This window comes from Triturus cristatus, chromosome 6 (assembly GCF_964204655.1).
Source record: "Triturus cristatus chromosome 6, aTriCri1.1, whole genome shotgun sequence".
NCBI lineage: Eukaryota > Metazoa > Chordata > Amphibia > Caudata > Salamandridae > Triturus > Triturus cristatus.
Window position 1 is genome coordinate 1,548,645,919 of NC_140589.1, and position 25,692 is coordinate 1,548,671,610.

At 47.4% G+C, this 25,692-nt stretch overlaps 1 protein-coding gene across 1 annotated transcript in view; it reads left to right on the forward strand.

The window, feature by feature from the left end:
* Nucleotides 1-25,692, forward strand: part of LOC146821651 (uncharacterized) — a 2,850,214-nt gene that overhangs the window by 1,122,474 nt on the left and 1,702,048 nt on the right. The gene's annotated exons all lie outside the window — the stretch shown is intronic.

Here is a 25,692-nt window from a genome sequence, read left to right on the forward strand (position 1 = left end):
TGCCCAAATAACATAATGCCGGCATAGTACCAATATGGTCTATTCCAGTTAATCCCTTTAGTATCTACTAATTATGATGTTAAACTCGTTCATTGTCCTGTAATCATCAATTGGGGCCTCAGTGAACATTTACTGAGAGGACACTCTCTCTGGAAGGTCGCCCTGAGAAGCCCAGTCTCAAACCTGAAGGGAAAGATGCCCGGTGACATTTACTTTCAAACACTAAAAACAAAAGCTAACTTTCTCATATAGCAGCATCTTTCCCAACTGAAATGTTTTCTTAGTTTGAGGTATTGATGTAGCACAGACTTAGATCCAAGAAACAGCAGAACGCTGCCCAGAGAACATTTGTGTTATTACAGCAGAGGCACGTTAAACATTAGGGCTGGGCATAGAGTCCTAAGGATTGTGTGGGAGCCATTTAGGACTGGATTAATTAAATCCAAATGTTATGGTGATTGAGTGCAACATGTGATACTGACTGTCCCAGCCATCAGTCTACACACGCCATTAGATTTATTTGCAATTTTTTGCACACATTTATGATCTCAAGAACAGGGAGATGGAGTGCTTTGATCAAAGTTGCATTTCAAGGCACCTATTCACTTCTCCTAACTGGAAAGGCTCCTTTATTTTGGTATTACATAGAATAATGAACCATCATCAAGTACATTTGAAGGTCATATTAAGACCCCTTAGGGTTCTGTGACTTCCTAAAACACTCAGCCTGACAACAGAGAAGGAAATAGAGATACAATGTAGGCATGGCGGTCTTTATCATGAATGTATGAGTCTGTAGAAGTTATTAACATCTAATATAAGTGCATTGCCACTTACATCAAACTCTCTAAGTACTGTATTACTGAGCTATCTTGGAGTCACAGTTGACCCATGTCTTAGTGTTCCTCTGCTTGGACCATGGCTAGCCTTCATTTAGTGCCCAACAGACCGAACTAATATATTGATCAGAATCTCTGAGAAGGCCAAGTTCACTAGGGCAGGAGATGTATAATTCATCATTGGAACAAGGGTCCAGGCCTCTAGGCACAGCTTCCCCACAGTGAGTTCTGGGGTAAGCGAATTCATTTCCCAATGTGTCAGTTTACATACCTGACAACATGTGGGGACATTTATTAACAAGTCAAGCGCATGCATGAAGCGCTACATTAATAAGTGGGTGAATTACACAGACAATTGTTTAGTTAATTAAAACCACAAAACATAATACATAGTAAAACAGAATTCATTATTGAGAAAAGAACAGTGTTAAATCCACGTGCTGGAGTAGACCAGACAGTGTGTGTTGTTTAGCTGAACATAGCTGTGATTGCAAGTTTCCTTCTTAACAATGAATAAAGAAATGCAAGCAAGAAATGAAAAGTTTCATCTGAGGTTGGTTCACCGTCGGCGGTCTTTGAATGACTCTTTTGCAGAACCTAGTATGGAACTTCATATTGAAATAACTGTGTTTATTTGGTTTACCAGTCTAGACCATTCTGTCCATTAGAATGGCTGGTACAAGCAGAAATGTAAAAACATAGATGTATCAACATTTAAAGAAATTTTAAATCTGTGCAAGTTCGCAAATGTTTGAAAAAAGTTGGTGTCCGAGTGTTTGAATGGGCGGCAGAGCGGCATTTGCAAGCTTGTTCGAGTGTGCACGCTTATGGGAGTACCGGCTCCAAGTCCTGTAGTTTTTGATGGGTTCTGATGTGTGGGTATTTACACTGTGCTGTCCGCCTTTTCCGCTACCTTTCAAATAATCAGTTCAAAAAAGTGTTAGTAAACTTTAGTGTGTATTTCTTTTTCAACTGATGATAGAACCTTTAGCTGTCCAACTAAAGTCATAAAACTGAAATAATTCTAAGGTCTAAAATCGGTATTTCTTTCTACAGTTCTAGCAGGATTCGTCTGAGGATTTGTGAATGTTGCCTTTCTTTCTCTACCCCTCTCTCCTTCTTAAAAGCAGAATTCGAGGGAGCTCCTCACAAATGAAACACTTATCTAGGATGGAACAAACCAGAAAGTCCAATTACATATTGCCATATTTGTAATGCAAATGCATAACATTTGATGATGCTGGCATCAGCGTACCAGTGGACAATGTATGCCCCCTGGCATGGGCTGCAGAATCACATTGGAGGATGACAGAAATTGTGGATCTTTTGGTCCTGGAATGCCCTTAAGTCAATGGGTAAAGGGCACAAATTATACTACTGATCAATGCACTGCAACAATCACTTGCTTGATCACTGCTGATTGGGCTTTTTAGACTTAAAATATTCCTGAGCGATTTATACAGTATAGGCACTGGGCGGCTTGAAGTTTGCTTTGGTCCACTGGTCAGTAGCCTTGATGCTGTCTGCTGAACCCCGTCCTGAAAGGAAAAACTCTTTTTATATCTCAATTTGTTAAACAACACAATTTCAGATTTTATTTAAGGTCTCACCCTACTTGGGTCCATGCAGTGTGATCCGTGTCCCAAACTTATATTACATTTTAATTTACATTTTCCAATAAATGTTTCAATTTAGTATCACTACATTTATTTATTTTTACAAAATATATCTTCATCCCCTCCTCTCCACACTTTTTCTCCATAGCAAAGAAACAAAAAGTCTGATGCATAAAATCCAGAAACTCCCTGTGGATTTTTCATCATGTGCAAGCACGGAACATATGCTATGCGCAAAAGTCTGCTAAACACAAAAGGAACAAGCATTGACATAGCCAATAGGTCTAGCTTTTGGGACCTTATAAGTACTTAGTTATGCATCACAATATCCTTGGTGCAACAACATCAACCGTTGCATGGCTAAACACTTATAAGGTCCCCAAGGTGAGACCTATTGGCTATGCCAATGCTTGTTTATATTTGTCCCCTTTTCACCTCGAAAAAACTTGTGTGGGGTAGAACACACCCCTCCTTGTGACCAGTGTATGTTTTACTTTCTAAGTGTCACATGTTAAATGCTACCTCATGTAGCGATTGGCTGGCACTGTCCTGCGATCTGCTTCAGATGACGATGAGAGATATGTATAATACACTCGAATATCCCCAAATGCCTGAATTGTACACACTCCCAAGCCAGAGCGGGCTACGGAGAACGCACTAAAGGCTGGTCACTCGCAGGGCTGGTGGAGCTGGAGAGAGTCACTCATATGATGGCTCCCTCTGCTGCGCCACTGACTCTGGACTCATTACTAGTCCTAAACCGACATCCAATCAGTGCCTACAAGAATGGTCTTCATGGTAAATTCCATGTCCTCTATGAGACGTCCGTAAATGCATGCCACCTTTGTGAGGAAGCACTCCCCGGCTGCTATGTCCACTATGAGACATCCGTAAATGCATGCCACCTTTGTGGGGAAGCACTCACCGGCTGCCATGTCCTCTATGAGACATCCGTAAATGCATGCCACCTTTGTGGGGAAGCACTTACCGGCTGCTATGTCCTCTATGAGACATCCGTAAATGCATGCCACCTTTGTGGGGAAGCACTCCCCGGCTGCTATGTCCTCTATGAGACATCCGTAAATGCATGCCACCTTTGTGGGGAAGCACTCACCGGCTGCCATGTCCTCTATGAGACATCCGTAAATGCATGCCACCTTTGCGGGGAAGCACTCACCGGCTGCCATGTCCTCTATGAGACATCCGTAAATGCATGCCACCTTTGTGGGGAAGCACTCACCGGCTGCCATGTCCTCTATGAGACGTCCGAAAGTAAAGAAGTTGCACAAGGACAGGATGGTGAACTCGCCTAATGCAGACTACAGAACATATCAGTTGTCACTTCATTTTACACATTCAGATTTCAGGTGCCGACATGATTCTTTTCAAAGTAGCGCCTTTAGTATTGTGAATGCATCACAGTATCTTCACTAAAGATGCCATTAAAACCATGAAACTGCCTTTGAGGAGAACATGTATGAAGAGAGGGGCACCAGGGCTCAACAGGCAACATTACGAAACACAAAGATCGGGACCGACAAAACATTCACTACTTGCCGACAGTATAAAAGCAACGGGTGCATGGGAGGCGATGCATTCTGCTGATTGGCACTACTTTTATGATCACACGAAAATGTAAACTTCAAAGCAGTATTACAAATATTTTTGCAACATTGCATGTGTTTCAGCCCCATGGTTCATGCTGCTCCTATGAATGAAAACAAGGAATGGAGTAGGATACAAAATGCACATAGTAGTAGCAGCGTGTGGTCTGAAAGGCTGCACTGCACACAATAGTCCCTCTCAATGACACATGTCTTCGGGATGCGTCCCTGGTACGGTGTGCGTGTCGGATCAAAGCACGGAAACGCCGAAGGGGATAGGGGATGGCCGAGGAGAGTTATGTCCTCTCTGCTGAACTTCAGCTTCCCGTCTCACACCTGGATCACTAGCGGGGATATGGGTGACCTGGCACAGCTGCTGAAAGTTTGGTGGCAGTCTGCCTGGGCAGACTACAAGGAACAGAAGGGGAGGTGCGCAGTGCGGTGTGCGTGGAACAAAGATGAGCCACTCGTATTGGGAGACAGAGCGCACACGAGGCACACTGATCTTCCAGGAGTAACAGGTTTCACTCCAGATCACACTACTGCGATGGAGCAAAAATGGTCTGAGTGTTCACAAAAAAAACACAAAAGAACCGAATCTTTGACAACAGTTTTTTGTTGTTGCACACACTTAAAAAGTGGAACAATAAATGCTTGGCCAACAAGTCAAAGACTGGCATGAAAGCCCTGGTACTTCTTTTCAGGTAGCAGGCAAAACAAGCCCGGGAGTTGTGTGTGCGCGTGCGCGCGCTAAAAGGAAATTAAAAACAAGAAAGCACAGAAGGTAGCCAATAGGCGGAAGGCAGGAAATGCAGAGACATAAGCGGGCACAATAAAGTTAAAAATGGGAAAAAACAACCTCACGTGACCGCACAACAACGTCCAGAACAACGTCGACAGAGGAAGCAATCTAAGGGTGAAAGCACAGGCACCAGGCAGGAGCTGCAGAAGTCGAGGATACTGGTAAATCCATGCGGACTTAAGCAAAATATGGTGAAAAGGTCACGACTAGTGTTTGCTTTTAAGTCCTAAAGCAATTTGCTTTTGAGTGCAAAAGTAATAGAGGTTGAGGATTTAGGATCAAAAAACATAGTCCGACGTGTGCAAAACAAGACGCGGGGTGGCGAGACGCGCTCTGTGGCGGGGGAGGGGCTGTTAACTGAGAGGGGGAGCAGGAGGTGAGCCTGCGAGTGGTGCGCGCGGCAAAAGTGAAAGTGATTGCAAGCGATGTGCGCGCACCATGACGAGAGAAGAAAGCCAGATGGCGCCTCTGCTCGTCATTGTGCGCGTAACCGCATGCTCTATGCCACCCCAAAAGCTGTGGGCGGACTTTTGAAAGCCCACTCACTAAATGTCTTGCCAGAGCAGCGCATGCGCTGGCTCAGGCGAGCGCGCGGCAAAAGTGAAAGTGATCGTGATCGTCAGCGATGTGCGCGCACATCGATGAGAGAGAAAAGCCAGATGGCGCCTCTGCTCGTCATTGTGTGCGTAACCGCATGCTCTATGCCACCCCAAAAGCTGTGGTCGGACTTTTGAAAGCCCACTCCCTTAATTTCTCGCCAGAGCAGTGCATGCACTGGCTCTGGTGAGACCTAAAAATGCATGTAAATGCCTGTGAACATGTAGAAGTACAATTGCAGACAATCAACAATATGCATAACGCCTACGTGTGTTCCAGAGTGCCTTATGGCTGACCTATGCTCAGGTTTCAGAGTCACCCACAGCTCCACCAGGCCGATAAAATGGTGATCGATACCCACACGTGATGTGCAAGTACATGCCCCTTAAAATGAATATCTGTTCAATTAAGAATTATTATAAGCAGTGTATACCACCCATCGTTAGCAAAGGGACTGAAGTGTATAAGGATGATGTGCATTCCTGCCTTTGTCTATGTACTGGCGCTGTTTTGACTGCCTAGTGCCAATGCAAGCACCCTTGCACGCCTGCCTCCGTTGCATGCAGGATTGTTTTGGTGCAGTAAGAGGCACCTTCCTGCACAAAACCAATCCTGAGAGATATGCATCTCTCTTTCTATGTGTGCTGCAGAATGCAGCTCACATAGAAAGTGGAAGTAATAAGGATAAATAATTCTATTTCTCCTCATTATGCCTCACCTGGGAAGGCATATCTTTTTGCTGTATTCCCATGTCTACCAGCAGGTATGAACAAAAATAAGTCAAAATTAATTAAACGCTTAGTGGAACCTCGCTCAATCTTTACAGAAGTGCTGATGCCCTGCTTCACTTTTTGTGACTAGAGCTGATCAAAGTGTTGGGTGATGTTACATCCCAAATTAGAAATCCATTTTCCAAGATTATGATTAGCTACAGTTAAAGCTTTCTGACCAAAGCTGACTGAAACCAACCTTCTGCTAACATCTGGGCTGTGTTAGGAAATGATAAGGTGCCCAAGTCAAAAGAAACTGATGAGCGACTTCAGATTTGAGTGGATCAAATTGGTGTGGAAGTCTGAGGAGTGACTTTTGGACTCCATAGCTGGCATCAGACACTCTTATGGTCCCTACTAGTCCTCTCCTAATGAATGCTGTAGTCCTTTGCTAGCATTCAGATGCCAAATCTCCCTATTCAGGCACCATTTCTTTGTGGAGACCAGCATAGGAGCTAGCCCCTGCATCCTTGCCAGCTCTCTAGTAATATTCACATGCCGATGCTGCCCCAATGGGCCTTTCTTTGTGGCTTGCTGGTGGTGGCTCTGCTGCCTGCATCATGATGATGCGGCCTTGAGATTAAGGAATTGTGTATGATTTCATTAGCTAGTCCATACAATAAATGTATTTCCTATTAAATGGCTTCAACAATTGCCTTCACCGGTGTCACTTGTTCTACGTGTCTCATATGCTCATTTGCCGGCTTAGATGCATAATGGTTAAATGTGTGGTCCTCTCACATGAGGTTTCCTTCACTTTGACATACATTGGTCATGCGCACAATCTTGTCCCGCTTGTCCTTCTGTAGTACCTCCTCATGACTTGCTTGAGTTCAATGCATTTAAAATTGTCTAGAAATATGGGTACAAACTGAGCACCATTAATTTGAGCTAAATTGACATCTGTTATTCAGCACCTCAGAGCTCCAAAATGTGAGTGTGCGCTTTACAAATTCAATGTTTTTCTATGCTTACAAACATTGAATGATCCTTATGTGCATGTCTGAGTAGCTATCTCAGCCCCATTGGCAGGTGAAGGGTGGTATACATTGCTTGGATTGGTTCCTAATAAGAAAGATGTTAAATATAAGGGGCAGGTATTTGCACATCACACGCAAAAACCAATCCCCATCTTAATGGTACCGGCCTAACCAGGTTGTTGGTGACACTTGACTCTCAGTGTACTTCAGCTGCATGGATTATGGGACACCTTATGGGTGGCACGTCTACATTTTCACAGGCATTTGCATAAATGTTTCCCTTTGTGGTAAGCAGTCTTTTACACAAGGCATATGTTCCATGCAAACACATTGCATGAAAATCCACAAGGAGCTTCAGGAATTTGATTCAGACTTTTTGTTTCTATGCTATTGAGAAAAAATGCGGGCTGAAGATATAATTTGTAAAAAAAAAAAATGTATGTGATATTAAAATGAAACGTTTATTGGAAAATGTAAACTGAAATGAAACATACGTTTTCGACAAGGATCACGCTGCACGGGCCCTTGTAGGGTGAGATCTTTAATAAAATAAGAAAAAAAGTTTCAGGAGATTATATGTGTCTATAATTACGGAAAAGAAGAAATATACAGAATAAACTGACAGGTTCAAACATCCTCTTATTACAATGTATGCTAAAGTTAAATAGTAAGGCACTTAACTCACCCAACTATTAAATATTCTCCTCAGTGTCTCCATATGTAAAGTGTGCTCGCTTTATTCAAGATGCCAAAGCTATAATGACAGAAAACGACATGATTTTAAACGTACATAATGTATATAGCATTTATTTTTTCTTTTACCTTGTTTGTAGTTTAATTAAGAAACAAAAGTAGATTGTCAATGTGTGTTGTATTCATTCATTCATTCATTACCATATCTAATTGCCCACTCTGTTTGTACTATGTAGATGAAAAGAAGAAAATTCTAAACATCCAAAACTGCACTTAAAATCCAGTTCTTTCTACTATTGCACGTGGCCTTTGTATAAATTGAAAGTACAAATTATTAAAATAAGAAATTAAAATATATCTCACAATACCTCCCACTAGCAAAACAAATACACATAGCATTTTAAAATGAGAAAAAATTGACCCAATTATAAAAATCAATAATAATATGTTTGCCTTTCATTAAGTCTATCTAGCTGGATAGTTTATAATTCTAAGATATTTGAGGGTTTGGCGGATATATTTTTTCCTTCATTTCCTTTGTGAACTGTGTTGGCATCACATCAAGGATAGCAAATTTTCAGTGTTGACACTAATAAACAGCAAGAAGAAACAATAATAAATTCAAATAAAACAGTTTTACAATTTTTAGTAGCCTTGAGGACAAGTCCCCGGTGGCATTAGGTAGTTTTTATTGTTTAGTAAATTGCCTTGTTGTAATATTTGACTATTCCAAGAACACTGTTGAAAGAGGTTCTAAAAAAACATCTGGTTAGAATTCTCTATAATGAAAAATACCATTATGTTTACACAGGAGAATAAAGTACAGCAGCAACAAGTCCTTTTGAATCAGATTTCCGAAGCCCTTCATGAGGTCCTGTGAGGACGCTAATGCATAAGAGACACAAGAGGACTTGTGCAGCAAACAAGGCGTTTCATGTTCAGCCATGATACCATGTACCGAAGGAAAGCCTCACCGGGGTTATTGAGTGAGACCTGTCAGAGCACATCTGCCTCAAGGAGCTGGTTCAGCAGCCTAGGGTAGGCAGTGATAGGTGGGAAGGTTTATCCTATTTACCCAGTTAATTTTTGGACTCCGCAAATCTGTCATGATGTTTTAAAGCGTGGTTCTTCCTGTAAGATGCCCCCTTCCCCACGAAAACACACAACTTCTTAAAAAGAGTGCAGAAACTTTAATTTCAAAGTGTCCAAGTACCTCTTCTGCTTGCATTTTGTTCCCTGTGGGGCTGTGGCCCTAGCAACAGATGTAGCAATATACCATGGACTGAAAGTGAACCACTATGCGTTTGTTCCTCTATGATGTTTTAATGTAGAGCATTTCATTTCTTATTGATTATATCTTTACAGCTGCATCCAGCTGAATAATAATTGACATAATAATGATTACATTATTAGTATTGTAATTATTGTTTAGCATTATAGCCTGCTACAGAGGGTATTAAGAGTTGTTAAAAGCCCAGAGCCCCAGGTTTACCTCTGAGTCACAGGTGTGGAAGATCAGTAGAGGAAGAGGAGCTGCCAGACTTGGACCATCAGTTCCTTGGTGGAGAAACAGTGGGCACTGCACAGTGAATCATCACTCAGGGCTACCACCCTGTGGATAAGTTACTGGAGCGCACACTTCCAGATTGGGGGCGGGAGTGACTTCTCACGCAAACACTGGACTGCAGCCATCGCTGCACAGTGTTACCTTTCCAAACAGACATCATGGGTACTAGTCTGATATCTAGTTAAAGACAAGTGGGACATTCGTGAAAACTGTTACCACTCCTGCTCACATGGCAAATACCTATTATTTTACAATGCCGAACTGATTCATAGAATTTACTACGATATATCTGTACTGTTGTTTATGGTTTACAATAAAAAGATGTATAAAAAAAAAATTAAATGGCAGTCATCTGAACTTTGATCTCCACTGTACAGCGTCTGTATTTTAATATCACTCGGAGGGCGGTCAGGGACTGAATTACACTGTGTACATTTGCTGTCCTTATGCATAACTATTGTGGCATTCGTTGCTGCTATATTTTATTATTTCAAACAAAAAGATGTTTTAAAAAAATACAATGCAGAACTGGAGTAGGACACTTTATGTCAGACCTTCACTCAGTATGAGGTGTGGACCTCAGCCTGAAAGGAAGTGAAGGTGGAGTAATTAACCTTCTAGTGAAAGTGAACCACTGTGGCACGTGATAATGTGGACAGGTGCAGAAACTGGGACAGGCAAAGCTTGCCCTGCATGGCTGCATAGAATGTGTTCCCTTGCCTCAAGTTCACCCTAGTAGAATGTAGTGTTTTGGCCCCACCTCGCCACACATGGCGATCATGCATATGCACTGAAGCCTATATTGTGAGTTCAGTGAGTCCCCGAGGTGGTAACTCAGTTACACACAATTAGCACCCTCTCTTAAACAAGTGTGGTACTGAAACCTTGCTGGGCTGTACAGAATGGACAGTGGAGAAAGCAATACCAATATTAGTACGTAGGACTAGCTGGCATTTTTACTTGTTGACTGCTGGGGAAAGGGCCCACTAGTATCTTACAACTTTTTCAGCGGGTCTATCTGTCCCCCTTTAATTGCATCCTTGTGAAGTTCCAGACCAAGTAATCTGGCAAACCTTGAAAAGTCTTGGAGGAGAGGCTGCTTGGTCCCTGCTCCAGGATAGAGCTGACCAGCTGCTTAGGATGGGTACTGTAGGTGCCATTGGACAAGGAAGAGGCTGCTGTGAAGTCGAGGGACTCTGAAGGAGCCTGACTAGTTGCTTCAGTGCCTTACCTGGGGTTAGGCATGAGACTGCAATGTTGTGTTGTGGGTGGAGCTCAGAATCCTACCTGTGTCCCCCATACATGTGACTCTACTACCACCTGAATCAGAAGGAGGTGACCAGATATCTAGTGCTATGAATCATTAAAAAGCTGGGGGAAGCTGACTGCCATTGTGTCTGAAAAACGTACAAGCGTGCAGTCTCCTTGTCACTGGTGCTGGCACTGCTGCTACTGACCTGATTGGTGGGCACTACAGGTGTGAGGACACAAACATATCTGCTGAACTGGAACAGATCCATGCCGGGGACACACCACTGGAGTGGCATGCACCTGCTAACAGTGACACCGGCAGGTAGGGCCTGTCTCCAGGGAGTCACAAACTTTTGGCCAGGCAGGCAAGTACTGTGACACTGAACCAGACAGGAAGGGAGAGGACAGAAGGGAAACTATTGGGATTAATGAGTGACCATAGACTAAAGTTGAGCTACTGGAGCTACCCATAGTGACACAGAGATTTCCACTACCAGGGAAATGGACGGATGTGCCTTTATTGCCAGAGTCAGTCACCGTAAACAGTGTGGGTACTTATTCGCATTAATACCTGTAAGAATTGCCGTCTGTGAATAATGCCAGTAGTTCATTGGTTGTGTGAATAGCTATAAAGTGAATGTGCCTGGATAGGGATCTCTTCCCTTCTGTTTGATTCTTGTTGAGCTCTAAATTTCTAAATCGCACCACTTCCTAAGTGAGTCTTAGAATGCTCAACTTTGCTATCCTGAGAGTCAAATACTGAAGGTGTACTTGGTGATCAGTTTTGGATCTAACAGTAGAGTTAAGTTCCGGGACATCAGTTGTAAATGGCTCTGAGTCTCACAAAATAAGCCCGGCAACCCTTGATTGCTGCAGAACTCCTGATGAAGTTCCCACAGCATGCATGGTGTACTAATTTCTCGAGTGTGAGTGTGTTCCGGAATTTTTGCAGAGGTCTGATTGTGTTGTTTATTATTTTACTGTGCTGTAAAAAAGGGTATTGTAAATACATTTCAGAATATGGCAGACAGACATCATGTCAGGTGTTTGGGAATAAGGAAATGGAGGTATATATATATTTCTGTAAAGGTATCAGATCCAATGAAAGGAGGCTGCCAACCAAGGTAGGAAGTCAGAGTACATTTACTGGAAAAACTGAGTCACAGTTGCCTTGAAGTTAACCACTGATTCAACCTTGGGAGGTAGTGCACCATCTAGGCTTGAAAGTCATCAAACACTTGGAGCATAAAAAGAAAGCAGCTGAAAGGATAAGGCGGCGTCAGTCACACACATGTATCAAGCTTGTGGAAAGAATCATCAACTATTTTTTTTTTTTTTTTTTTTGAAACCGTTTATTGCATTTTAAAAAGTTACAAGTATGGGCCTACAACCATCCGGCCGGCCGCTAGAGTGGCAGAAGCATATGACATACATACAGTAAGAGTCTCTTGGCGGTGCAGATTGGTAAATCAAGAGATATCAATAGCGCAGGCCACATGACTCCAAGCCCACAATACGGTTTCCTTTTATCAAAACAGAACAACACAAAAAACCACACCCGCAAGGCAACCCGCCATCCAAAGTGACGGCACGTGCTCCTTAAGTGGGGGATCCCAACCAGCAGCCAAACTCTGAAGAGGGGAATGGGAATAGATCAGGGACTGGGGAACCACATGCCCACGGCTGAGGGAGGGGGTCGGCTAGGGGGACGGAGCTGGTGAGGCAGCCGGTAGCAGTGGCGGCTCACAAATACCCCCGCGATAGGCGTTCCAGGGGCCCCAGATTTTCACCCACGCCCCAGGCTTACCCCTCGCCACATACACTACCTTTTCACGAAACATACACCAATCCATATGTTCTTTCCAGGCCAACACCGCCGGGGGCCTCTGGGATCCCCACAATTGAGCAATGTCACGCTTAGCTATCATGTATCCCAGAGTCACCCACCGCGTCTGCGGGACCGAATAGTCATTTGGTTCCCACACATTCAGCAAGCATCTCCTCGCTTCAGGCAACAGCGCGACACGCGTAACCACACGCAGGACCTCATGCACACCACGCCAGAATCGCTCCACCTTTGGGCACTCCCACAGAATAGGCATGAAAGTTGCCAAAGCACCACAGCCACGCTTACACAATCCGTCACCAGCAAAGCCCATACGTAGAAGCCTTGGCCCCGTCACGTAAACCCGGTGGAGGATCTTAAGCTGGACGAAGCGAAGGCGAGCCGGGATGGCCACCTCCTTCGGAGAGGCCACCGCGGAAATCCAGTCCTCGTCGTCCAGTTCCAGCCCGTCGGCAACCCAGGCCTCGCGGAGACTAGTCAGCAGGCACGATCTGTCGTTGATCAGTTTTTTATATATAAGGGAGATCGTGCTGTCTGGAACATGGCCATCCAGCACTCTGTCCTCCAGGGGGGAAGACTCCGGAATGGACGCGACATCCGGGAAGACGGAGCCCAGCGCGTGGCGGACTTGTAAGTACCGAAAGTACTCACTGCCTTGCAGCTGAAACTCCGTCTGCAGCGTCTCAAAAGTTTTGAATCCCCCCCTCGTCCAGAGATCTCCCACTGTGCTGATTCCGATCGTGTCCCACTTCTCGAAGCCCTTCGATGTCCACAGGGAGCCCAACCTCTCAGACGCATATAGCGGTGACGCCCGGGTCAAACGGTCCTTCCACCCCATAGCTGCATTAGCCGCGTGCCAGACACGCACCATGACACGCGTCGGTCCCGTCAGACGGGAGTCGGGCGCGCCAGAGTAGAGCGCTCGATTGTAATCGCCACCGGGCAGGAGCATCTTGTCCATTTCAAATGCCGGGTTCAAGGCGGGCCCGTAAAGGCCATGATTAATTGCAGCTAGCTGGGAGGCCCAGTAATACCGTTTAATGTCCGGGAGGGCAACCCCCCCATCGTACCACGGGAGCGTCAATTTAGCCAGAGCAATACGCGGCCTCCCGTCCCAGAACAGGCGCCGCTGCAGGCTCTCCACCTCACGGAAGTAGCGCGCCGGAACCAAGTCCATAGTGTTCTGGAGCGCGTACAGAAAGCGCGGCAAGGACATCATCTTAAACAAGGCCGCTCGGCCAAGCGGCGAAAGCGGAAGACGCCGCCAACGCGCAACGTCCTCCTTCAAGCGCTGGAGGGGGGGTAGCAAGTTCCGCTCGTAGCGGGCCTCCGGGTCTAGAGTAATATATATACCCAGGTACCGGAACCCCTGGGAGGCAATCTGGATCGGGCAGTCCCGTGGTAGGGCCGGAGCCTCCCCGGAAAGCACGTATACGCAGGATTTCGCCCAGTTGATGACAAGGCCTGAGTTACGACCGAAGGAGCGCAAAACATCAACCAGGACAATGAGCGATTTACGCGGGGAGGCGAGATACAAAAGGATATCATCGGCGTAGAGGGACACGCGGTCCTCATGCTCGGGGGTCCAGCGGAGACCACGGATAGAGGGGTGCCACCGCAGCCACACCGCCAAGGGCTCCAAGGCCAGTGCAAACAGGAGCGGCGACAAGGGGCAACCCTGACGCGTGCCCCGCCCCAGCGCGAATGGGGCCGAGACTCGCCCATTCACCACCACCTGCGCCAATGGGCCCGAATACAACAATCTGACCCAGCTAATGAATCCCGGTCCAAATCCAAATTTCGCCAGCATCGCCCAGATGTATGGCCATTCAAGCGTGTCAAACGCCATGGTGGCGTCTAAGGACGCCAAGATGGCCGGCTCCCGCACAAACGGGACACGCGCGAGCACCCCGTGCAAGCGTCGCAGATTAAGAGCCGTGTTGCGATGGGGTATAAAGCCAGATTGGTCTTGGTGGACCAAATCGCCCACCACGCCGACCAGCCGGTTGGCCAACACCTTGGCGAGGATTTTGGGCTCCGCGTTCAAGAGCGAGATAGGCCTATAGGATGTGACCCGCTCACGGGGTCTCCCCTCCTTGTGGATCACCACGATTGTGGCCAGACGCTGGTCCGGCGGGAGGGAACCCTGCGAGTGGGCCGCCAGGAACATCGCGCGCAGGTGGGGCGCCAATACATCCGGTCGCAGCTTGTAAAGCTCGATGGGGATACCATTGGGGCCCATGGCCTTGCCGGATGCGACCGAGCGAATAGCCAGGGCAATTTCGTCTGAGGTGGGAGGAGCGTCCAGCAAATCCCTGTCCTCCACCGTAAGGGAGGGCAGCGCGATGTCCCAAAGCAGGGCATGGGAATCTTCCTCCGAGCAGGGAGAAACCGGGGAGTACACCTCGCGGAAGTAATCCGCGAAGCAGGAGACAATGGCTTCCGGCTCGGTGACACGCACACCATCCATCCCCTCGATCAAAGGAACCACACGACTCGCTCTCTCCCTCTTGTCCAACCACGCAATCAATTTACCAGCCTTATCACCCACATCATACAATCGCCCCTGTTGCTCTCTACTGAGGCCCCTGGCCGCCTCCGTGACGAGGGCCCTATAGGCCGCCTGCTTGAGGTGTAGAACATGCAACTTGGCATCCGTTACCCCGCTCCCCAGGTCACCCTCTAGTTCCGCAATTTCGGCCTCCACCCGGGTTACTTCCTCCCGCTCGCGCCTCCGGGCATGGGAGATAAAGGAGAGGGCCTCCCCTCTGAGAACTACCTTAAAAGCCTCCCACAGGGAGATGGCCGAAGGGACAGACCCCACATTCTCATCAAAATATCGCTGTAAGGATTTGATCAAGTCGGCACGAATGGTGGGGTCGCGCAAGTACCAAGCATTGATTGGAGCCACCCTGCCCTCCCCCCTCGGGAAGACATCGAAATGTAACAGTAATGGGGAGTGATCTGAAATACCCCGCGCCAGATGGCACACCTCTCCCACCCTCCCAGCATAGGCCGCCGGGACAAGGATGTAATCAAGCCGCGAGAGGCTACCATGGGCACCCGAGTGGAAGGTGTATTGCAGCTGTGCGGGATGCTTTAGTCACCAGCAATCCACCAGGCCCAATGTATCTAAAAGGCCGGACAGCCACGCCTGTGCCCGGGGGAGGTCCCTAGGGGGATGACGATCCATAGACCCAGAAGCTACCGCATTGAAGTCCCCCCCAACCACCAGCAGGCCACCCGGAAGGTCTAGGAGGAGGCGCCCCAGGTCCGCAAATGTAGTAGATTGTAACCCAGGCGGGACGTACACTGATATAAAAACAAACACTCTACCCTCCATTCTACCCACCAGGACAGTGTAGCGTCCCCTCTCATCATGGCGCACCTCATCAATCTCCAACGGGAGCGAGTTCTTGATCATGATACCCACCCCCCGCGAGCCCGAGGTGAAGCCCGAGTGGGCCACCAAACGATAGCCCCGCCGATTCATGGCATGAAAGGAGTTACCTATAAGGTGTGTCTCCTGCAGGAAGACAACATCTGGTGAAATACGTTTCAGGTACTGCAGGACCACACCACGCTTAATCCTGTCCCCCAGGCCGTTAACATTCCATGACAACACAGTCAAATCCCTACCCCCCATCATACGTAGAAGCAATCAGTCGTCCCCCACAGAGCATCTCGAGAGCAACAATACGGTAAAGGGTTTGCCTTGCGGTGCAAACAAACAACACACCCCCCCCACCCCCCCATCCCAACAGAACTCCCCCCTCCCTGCACCCCTGCATGAGCCCAGACAGCCCCCCCAAAGTGCAGTGTGCCTGTCGCCCCATAGATGAAAAACTAACTAGTCCCCCAGAGGAGGAGGGAAGCCCCCAACAGACCCCGTACGACCTCCATAGGAGGGGAACATACACGATCAGTAAATGGTAAAGGAATGTTGTCCAGAGCAAGGCCTATTATTCACCCCTCAGTTCTGATCCGGCGGGCCCTCCCCGCCAACCGCACCCCCCCCACCCCCTCGGCCCCGATCTCCAGGCATAGTGTCCAACCAGTCCCCAGCCGCCTCGGGTCGGTCAAAAAAGTGCGTGCGACCATCCACCTCCACCCTTAGCTTAGCTGGAAAAAGCATTGAGTACTTAAGGTTCAGGTCCCGTAGGCGACGTTTAACTCCGAGAAAACTCAGTCTCTGCTTTTGGACCGCCGGAGTAAAGTCTGGGTAGAAATGCACATCCATGTTATCAAGCTTGACCGGTCCCTGTTGCCTGGAGGTCTGCAGGATAGCGTCTCTGTCCCGAAAGTTAAAAATCCGGGCAATGAGAGGCCGCGGCGGGGCACCGGCCTTAGGTCTGCCCCCAGGGACCCGGTGAGCACGTTCCACCGCAAAAAGCTTACTCAGCCCCCGGGGCTGGAGATGGGTAAGGATCAATTCTTCCACAAAAAGATCTGCCGCCTCCGCCTCTCGTCCCTCCGGCACCCCCACAATGCGAACGTTATTCCTCCGGGCCCGACCCTCGGAATCCTCCAGTCGCCGGTCCATCAGGGCGCTCGCCTGGCCAAGCCGGCGCACCTCCTTTTGGAGGGCCACCACATCCGTCGTGAGGCTCGTTGTGGTGTGGGCCAGGGAATCGACCCGGTCGTTTGTTTTGGACAAGTCAGCCCTCACAAGGCTCACATCCACAAGGACCGAGTCTATCTTTTGCGCTAGGGTGTCGAAGCGCTGGTCCACCGAGGCCTTCATCTCTGCGATGGCGCCCATGACGTCCCGGAGGGTCAGATCCACCGGCTGAGCAGACGCCTCCGTCGGGCCCGCCGGGGATGTGCGCGATGCCTCCGGAGATCCCTTCTGGAGGGTGTAGCGGTCCATACTGTTGGATTGATGCGCCGGGCCACGGCGGGTCGTCTTCACCTTCGCCCAGTCGCCATCTTGTTTGGTGGACATGCCTGCTCTCCCACCGTCGTGCCAATCTCCTCGAAAGGGCCGATAAACCAGTTCACGGGTTCCGGGGGGGGAGGGCGACCACTGGACCGCAGGACGACTCACAGCCGGCGGGTCAGCCGGGCACCTGGACAAGGCCACACCACCGCACCCCGCTCCGCAACCCTACCTCGCTTGAGGGCAAGGAGGGCGCAAAAGCGAAAGTGAAAGCGCGGGGTACGCGAGTCGCCCAGCCCTGCCCGCCGCTGTTGTTCACTTTGTCCCCGGATCGCCCCACTACTCCAATCCGGGGGGCCGGCGCGGAGAAGGCCGCAACCTTCGATCGGTGCTCCCACCGGTGTCCGGGGTCCGATTCGAAAACGAAAAACGGGTGGCGCCTCAGCTCGGGTTCACCGACACAGTCCCCTCAACAAGGACAGGATATAGCCAGGATTAATTCAGGAGGTCGCGGAGGTCCTCGGGAGCCTCGCACCTACGCGGCCATCTTGGTTGCGCGCTCATCAACTATTTTTAAAGTCGCAATCTCAGTGCTGCATCCTGATTGGAGTGAATCTATAGCAGGCGCTTTCTTCAATGAGGAGTTTGAGTTGACTCTCCAAACAACTCTCCGAGACCTTCGCCATGAGGAGATTAGAAGCTGCATGACAGTATTCACATTTCGAGATTATGCCCCAGGATTTTTAGTAGAGGTTGAGACCAAGACCACTTTTCAGTATTCTTGGACTGTTCCTTTTGTAAGGGAGATGTTTATCAGGTTTATCTAGCAGGGTGTACATAGGACCTATTTTCTTTCAAAAATTCTGGTGTTGGGCTCTGAGAAATAGATTAAAGCTTAGTCTTGACAAAGGTATTGAGCTGTTCTGTCTGGTTGGCTTTTCTGAAGGCAGACCAAGCAACATTTGACTTCGATGGAGTGCCACTGTTTGTAGTGGTGAAAGGAGGTGAGATTCAACTGAGGGGTATCGTTTAGGATGTTATATTGAGAACAAGGCAACAACAGTCAAGTCTTTAGAGGTGTATTCTGGAGCGAAGGCTCAGGTTACTCTTGTCTTGGGTGACTTATCTTCTCCCCAGGTGTCCTGACAGCGACACATCCCTCCTCAAAAGCAAACCCAAAAAAACTAGGATCAGTTCAGTTATTGTAATGGTCACCCGACCCCAGTGCCACCATCACCACGGGGTGGTGCCTATGCTCTCTGCATGCATTTATGAAAAGTAGATCACCCTGGTACAACCAAAGACTGCCCGTACGTGTATTTTAGATTATTCGCATACCCCATCGCCCTCACCAAAACGACCTCGCTGCCCCCAGCACTTGCCTCTGGCCACGACCCGTATCCTGGGTCGTGGTGTTGGGACCTGGGGTGGCCGTGCCACTCTCCTGGCTGCCGGGCATGGTAGCAGTGTACTCATAGAGCGGCTGATTAAAGCAGCTGCTCCATATTTCACTGAGTGCACTGCCCCAGGCAGAATTTCATATTTACATCCAGTGCACCTGTTTAAGTGTGTGCAGTGACGCAAACATGAACAAGGCGCCCGACACATAAAAAGACCCCAGATCACTTCCCGCTTTTGTTGCTCTACAAACCCACACCCTTTGTTATAGTATAAATTTAACTTGTATTAAGGGCATTTAAACCAAGACAGGTTTCGTGGCGCTTCAAGGCACAACCATGCACAACCTACGAGTGGGGTTCTGCCTGTCCACCGAAAGTATAAGTCCCACTGCCCGAGCCACTGTGCCCAAAGTGAAGATCTCTGTTTGTGCATGTTTCCCACACTTGAGGCGAAAGGGGCAGAAAGTCCCTGTGCGCGCGCCTCTTGACGCGCTTCTGAAAGTGTACAATTGTCACAGCCATTGGTTACCAAGAGGAGATGTCTGTAGTGGGCGGGTACCGGTTGCTTCCAGTACATTCTAGCCGTTCTCCAGCTTTGAATGACAGTGAAAAGGCTCGAATGCTGTGCCAATAGTGGCATCTGGCTTCTTGGCACTCCCCCCTGGCAGTTATCGGAGCAGCTTTGCGTTTGCATCTGTATAACACATAATGCAGTTATAATGTCACGAGCTAACAATGTGTTTGTATTTTTGGCGCTCGCGCCGCCCCATCATCCATTGACCGGCCCCGCAGTCTGGTCATTTGCACATTATATTATGCGGCTGTGTGCCATTTTTGCTCTGTCAATATTGTGTATTCTCTCAGGCTGTTTCCCCCCATCTGCTTGTTCCCAAACAATGGAGCGAGCTGTGTTTGGTGTACAGGGTATCACAGAGAAACCTTTATTTGGGCAATAAGAAGTGCAGAATAAGCAAGCGCACAGTGAGGTGTTTTGCATTTATCTGCCCATCTGTTCAGAGAAAGGCTTTATTAACAGGAGTAAAGAATGATGTTGCTGCTGCCTACTTCGAGACTGCAGGTGTTTGATTAAAGCTAAGCATGCCATTCGAGCTCTCATTAAGGTGCCATGGACCGGGGTGTTAAATCTGCACCCCGGAGTTAACGATACTGTTGGGGGAGGGTGCCATTAATTATGGGGGTGCGGGGCTAGCAGGGATTCCAGGTTGAACTCTGAGAAATGCTTTAGAACAGTGGTTCCCAAACTTTTGACTCCTGAGGACCCCCATTGAGTCACCACTGGAAGCCGGGGACCCCCAAGCAATTTGTAGGATTTAAATTTCAAACATTAAAACAGTAATTCGAAAAAAATAAACAAACGTGTGCACTCAAAACAAATTCTCAAATTACTAAGGATTTTAGGGGCATATTTACAAGTCCCTATCGCCATGGGAACGTCACTTTTTGCGATGTTCCTGTGGCAATAGGGGCTTTGCCTTATTTACAAGGCAGCGTTAAGCCACTTATTGTGGCTTAACGCTGTCTTGTAAATAAGGCCCCCTTTCACGCAATGCTTAGTGTGAAAAAGGTGGGCAGTGGGAGTTGCAGTGGGCGTTTCACTCCAACACCCATTGATTTTGACGCTGCCCTCTATTTACAAGGTCAGCTTAAATAGGAGACAGCACCACAATTAAGACCATGAAAAACCTGGTCTTAACTTGGCGAAATGAGGAGAAGTGCCTTATTTCTCCTCGTTTTTGCTTTTTCAAACAGAAAAAGCAAAACACCTTTGATTGTTTATGTTCAGGATGGTGTCCCTTCCTGCAGATAAACAATCTTTAATAAAAATGATGTTTTGTAACTTCCATGTGTGCTGCATTAGGCAGCACACATAGAAGTGACAAAAAGGCATTACAAAATTGTTCATGTGCAGGAAGTGGGAACATAGCAGCATCAGGATAATGATAGACTGGGAATAAACATATGTTGCTAACTTTTACCATGCAGTTTGCAAGCAGCTCTTTGACGGTTTATAGGACACTGTGCTAGATTACGATTGTCCCTTATGAATTGCACAGTGACAAAAGAATCTCTGTGACAAAATCAGTAGCCCACTGACCTATGCACATAAAATACTGTTTTTTAAAATGCATTGTACACGTGCAGTAGGCATATTAACCCTCTGTCACATTAGATAAGTCAAAGCTGCCACTAGACAAAACTTTCCTCTCTCTCCAGCAGGTACATTAATCACTGCCATTTTCTTGACACTTGTATAGTTGCTCAAACTGCTAATTTTACAAGGAACTTTGCAGTGTTTTAAGCGGACCCCCTGGGAATGTGCCACGGATCCCTGGGGGTCCTCGGACCCCAGTTTGGGAAACACTGCTTTAGAATTTAGAAATTACCCCAGTAATTACTAATTCCAGGTCCAGTTCCCTGGGTTACTCCCCATTTTCCCCGGGTGTTTCACAAAGGGTTTTTAGCTGGTTAGGTGAAGAGATCTTAATTAACCTCAAAGTAAACAGTTCAACAGTATTCCTGTGGATTTTATCTTGATGATGGCATCAGTATCTACTGTTAACAGACCCACCAGAAGCAAGCGGTCACTCATAATGAATTTCAAAATGTGCAAAAATGCTTTTGTGATAGACCCCATTTACCTACAGATTGATTTCAGTGTTTTATTTTGGATTTGGGACAAAGGTAATGTAATGTAAGAAATCAGGTTATTGGTTGAGGGGGGGTTAGAACCCTTCTCAAGCAACAACCACAACCCTTGTCCGGGTGAACCACAAAAGTCACTAAATTAACCTGTTCTTAACCCTTTGGTAGATTAGCACAAAACAGTCAGGCTTAACTTAAAGGAAATGTGCAAGGTAATAAAGTGAAAAAACAACACATGGAAAATCCCACATCAATTTAGAAATAGGGTAAAATGTAATTAATAAAATTAGACCAAAACGACAAAAATCCTATCAGTAGAACCTGTGATATGCAGTCTCAAAGATTTAGGTAAGTATAGAGCCTAAAAGCACTATGCATCACTGACGGTCACCTTATCATGCTAGACCGGGGAAAAGTCACAAGTTTAGGCTGACTGCGACGGAGTGTAGGCCAGATACAGAGACCAGGTGAGTCCTGCTGAAAAAGTTACCTTCTCAAACTCCAGTGCGAAGAGTCCAGTTCGCAGTGGAAAAGACCACGGGGAGAGTGTCACTGTAGCATGAAGAATGGCAGGTGGTTGTCTCTGTATAGCGATGATCTTGTTGGGAGTCGCAGACTGTCCTTGCATGAGCTTTGTGTTGGCGGTCACTGCGGGCTGTCGCTGCTGTAGCGCGAAGTGCAGATCTCGCATCGCTAGCGGTCGCTGTAGCGCAAAGTGTCGGATTCAACGGAGCATATGTTTTACTGGCTATCGGTGTACTTACGAAAGTGGCTGTGGAGCCATAGGAGTGGTGGTGATGTGGTTCTGTTGTCTCATAATGAATGGTCGCCTGGCCGCAGGGTGTGGCATGTTCCTGAGGTAGCCATTGCTAATTTATATTTCCAAATCTGAATAGCACAGCCTTGCTTCTGGAACTACAGTCTACTTGACGAAGCCTGACAAGCGTGAACATTCAAATGGCAGAGTTGGTTGACCTTCACATGATGATGTCTGATATGTTTAGGGAAGGAAATGAAAAGCAATCATATTTTCAGCCTTGTTGGCTGAGGGACGCCTTCAAGACACATGACAGAATTTTCCAAAGATAGGATGTATACTCTCACGTTAAGCAATGCCTGCTTCCACACTTAAGTGGTTCTTCAGGTTTGTAGTGGGAACAGGGTTCTAATTGTTGTCTACAGTCTCAGCGCTGCTCTGTGTTTGCTCATCAAAGGTGTCGGTATTTACTATTCACCTCACAAGATCTGATATTCAGAGATTGTTGACGTCAAGTTGACTATTAATCAAGGATCCAGTTCCAATTCAACTGTACCCCTAACTAAAGATAACACTGCTATCAAAACCCAAGGTAAGCACCGGAAACGAGCTATGATCCTATCAGCCCAGCATGTTTCATGAGGTCTAGTCAGGCTTGAACACCTACAAACTGCACTATCGATAGATGCTTCATACGTACTTTGAATGGACATCAAGCTGAAGGCTATCCGTCAGTAACCAGAGTATAGACACCGGCATCTGTTCTTCTTCCAACAAGCTAATGACTTACATTGATGAACACCTGGGATATTTACTGAACCAGTCGGGAGTACTTTCTATGTTGAATACATTTACTCAGGTTTTGATACCTGCTGTGTATTGAGTTGAAACATGAAGGAAACCAGTGGTGGTAAGAGGTTTAGGAAATGTAGTGAATGTGTGTCCTGTAGACTCACCGTAGGAGAGGGAGTGTTCCCTGGAGTGTTCACCCCAATTGGGGATTACCTTGTGTTTCTTCCGTTCTTCGCATGGAAAAGAAACCATATATGGTCATTCCCATGCTATCCTAAGACCTTGTAGGTAGTTGTTTGTAGTGATTTATCCTGCTCATATGATTTTCTGTACTTTATTGTGGAAAAGCTCCACATATTGTGATGTCATCACCATATTGTTTTTAACTTGTCTTTGTGTCTTGGGTACATGAAAAGAAATAGACTGTGCTTATGATTTATGCTGTATGTCAAGGTGCTGAAAAGATGTCTAGGTAGTTGACTGCTCTTATTTGACACGTTAGCTGGTCTGTTTGTGTCAGTTATGCTGCATTAACAGTTATCTACTCAGAAGCCAATAGCGGCGTGAGCCCATTCCAGCTTGTAGGACGTGGGTGGCACCGATATATAGGAGCAGCTGCTTGAATATGACCTCATGGCATCAAGGAAATCTGTAGTTTGTGTGTTGGGGCATACACCTTCAGCATTGCCTGTTATATATCCAGAGGCTGGACTCATGTTCAAGGCATGGGGCAGCATTGCCTGTTATATATCCAGAGGCTGGACTCATGTTCAAGGCATGGGGCATACCATCATGCCGAAGCACTCTTGATTTTACTAGTGCACCTCTGCAATTTTGAAAATTGAGCCAGTGAGTCTGTGAAAATAGGAATGATACCTCAGAATGTACATTTCATCTTATAGGATGTCTTGGCACTGGATAAAGATGTGTATGGTTATCCAGCTCCGCTCATTGACCGTTAAAGGATGAAATGCTGAGTGGAGCATTTCGAACCTGCGACCATGCAGTGAAACACAGATTCCTGCAGCGCATTAGTCCCCTGAGCATCTATCTGGCCTGGTATGTTGATGGATGGTTGAAGCTTTTGGCTGCAAAATATACATGGCCATGGCACATCTGGCTATAAAATATTATCGTTAAATGCATATTCTGACTCAAAGTGCACGAATATCCAGCTGCAGACGTGCATTGACGGTGCTCATAAAATTATTACCAACTCATTGGTCTTATATGCTAGAGTCAATGTACTTGGCAAACATTAATGAACGTTGAGCCAAATCGCTTTTATTGATTTTCATTGCAGTTGAAACTGATGGATCGGATGGATGCCTTCACTTAAACCCAGCAGCAACTTGCATCTGCAGTGGGTACTTGTACTTTTGCTTACTGGATCTACACATTGACCCATTTGTTTCTGCACAACGTCCGAGTGAATTAAACAGATCCATCCTGTGATATAGCAATTTTGTGGTTCACAAAAAAATTGCAAAGTCAGCACTGCAACCTTTACAAAAGTGCCCGCAAAAATTGTTATTTGAAAAGTAAAATGATCCTCCTTTTATTGCCTCTGTGCTGGTGCTGAGCCAATAAAAGGATGGTGAGCAGTAGGCCAGCTGGCAGCAGAGGTGTTAAGCTCCCCTATCTTCTACCTATTGGCAGCTTGAAAATACACACGGCCCTCCTCAGGGCCAGACTGGGAGCAGAAACCGGCCCTGGCATACTGCTCAGACGCCCCCCCCGGGGTGAGGGGAGTGCAGCTGAGCAGTTTGCGAGGGCCGGTTTTGGCCGATTTTGTTACAGGGGGCCGATATTGCCGACCCCCGGTAACAAAAATGGCCCCCCAGGGGCCCAAAACCGCCCCGCCCAAAACCGGCCCCCACCCTAGCGGCCTACCGGGGAAACGCCTGGTGCCCGTTATGGCCAGTCCAGCCCTGGCCCTCCTCCTCAGTCAACAGGTCGCGCCCAGATTCCTGTTCACCTCCCTGTCTCCCCAGGTCCTCTTCCTCCCCACTGCACTTTGTCTTATGCGACCTAACATCCCCCTGCTGCCCCTTGCCTCGTCCTCTACACCCCACCCTCTCCTGTGCCTCTTTTCGTACGTGACTCATGTGGCCAAAACCCACCTTTTCCCCCACATGCATCCCCAGGCTCTAGTTCCTGTTCCCCACCATAGCCTCGCGCGTGAGTCACGTGTCCCCCCTGTATTCTCCCCCTGCTGCCCTGTGCATCTTTGGAATGGAGGTTGTCGGATGCAGGAGAGAGCAGAGTTTTCAAATTTAGATCTGCACTCTCCGGATCAGACACCCTCCTACTCTGAGGAGTGTCTGCTGGACACCCTGGCAGGTCACAGACTGTACCTTGACAGGGTGTCCAGCAGCGACAGACCAAGGTCTGAACGGTAGTTTTGTGACAGGCATAATCTCTGCCTGCCAAAAAAGTACTGCAAGTTATGGGACTTGAGACCGTAAATGTGGCTTTTTTTTGCTGCAAAATGTGCCATCCTATGTCACAAAATCCTGGGGGTTCTGTTCAGACTCTGGTTGATACATCCTGTGATCTGCAGGTTAGAAGTTTGAATGCCCACAATGCCTGCTCAGCCTTCCATTCTTCTGAGGTTGGTAAATTAGGAGTCATT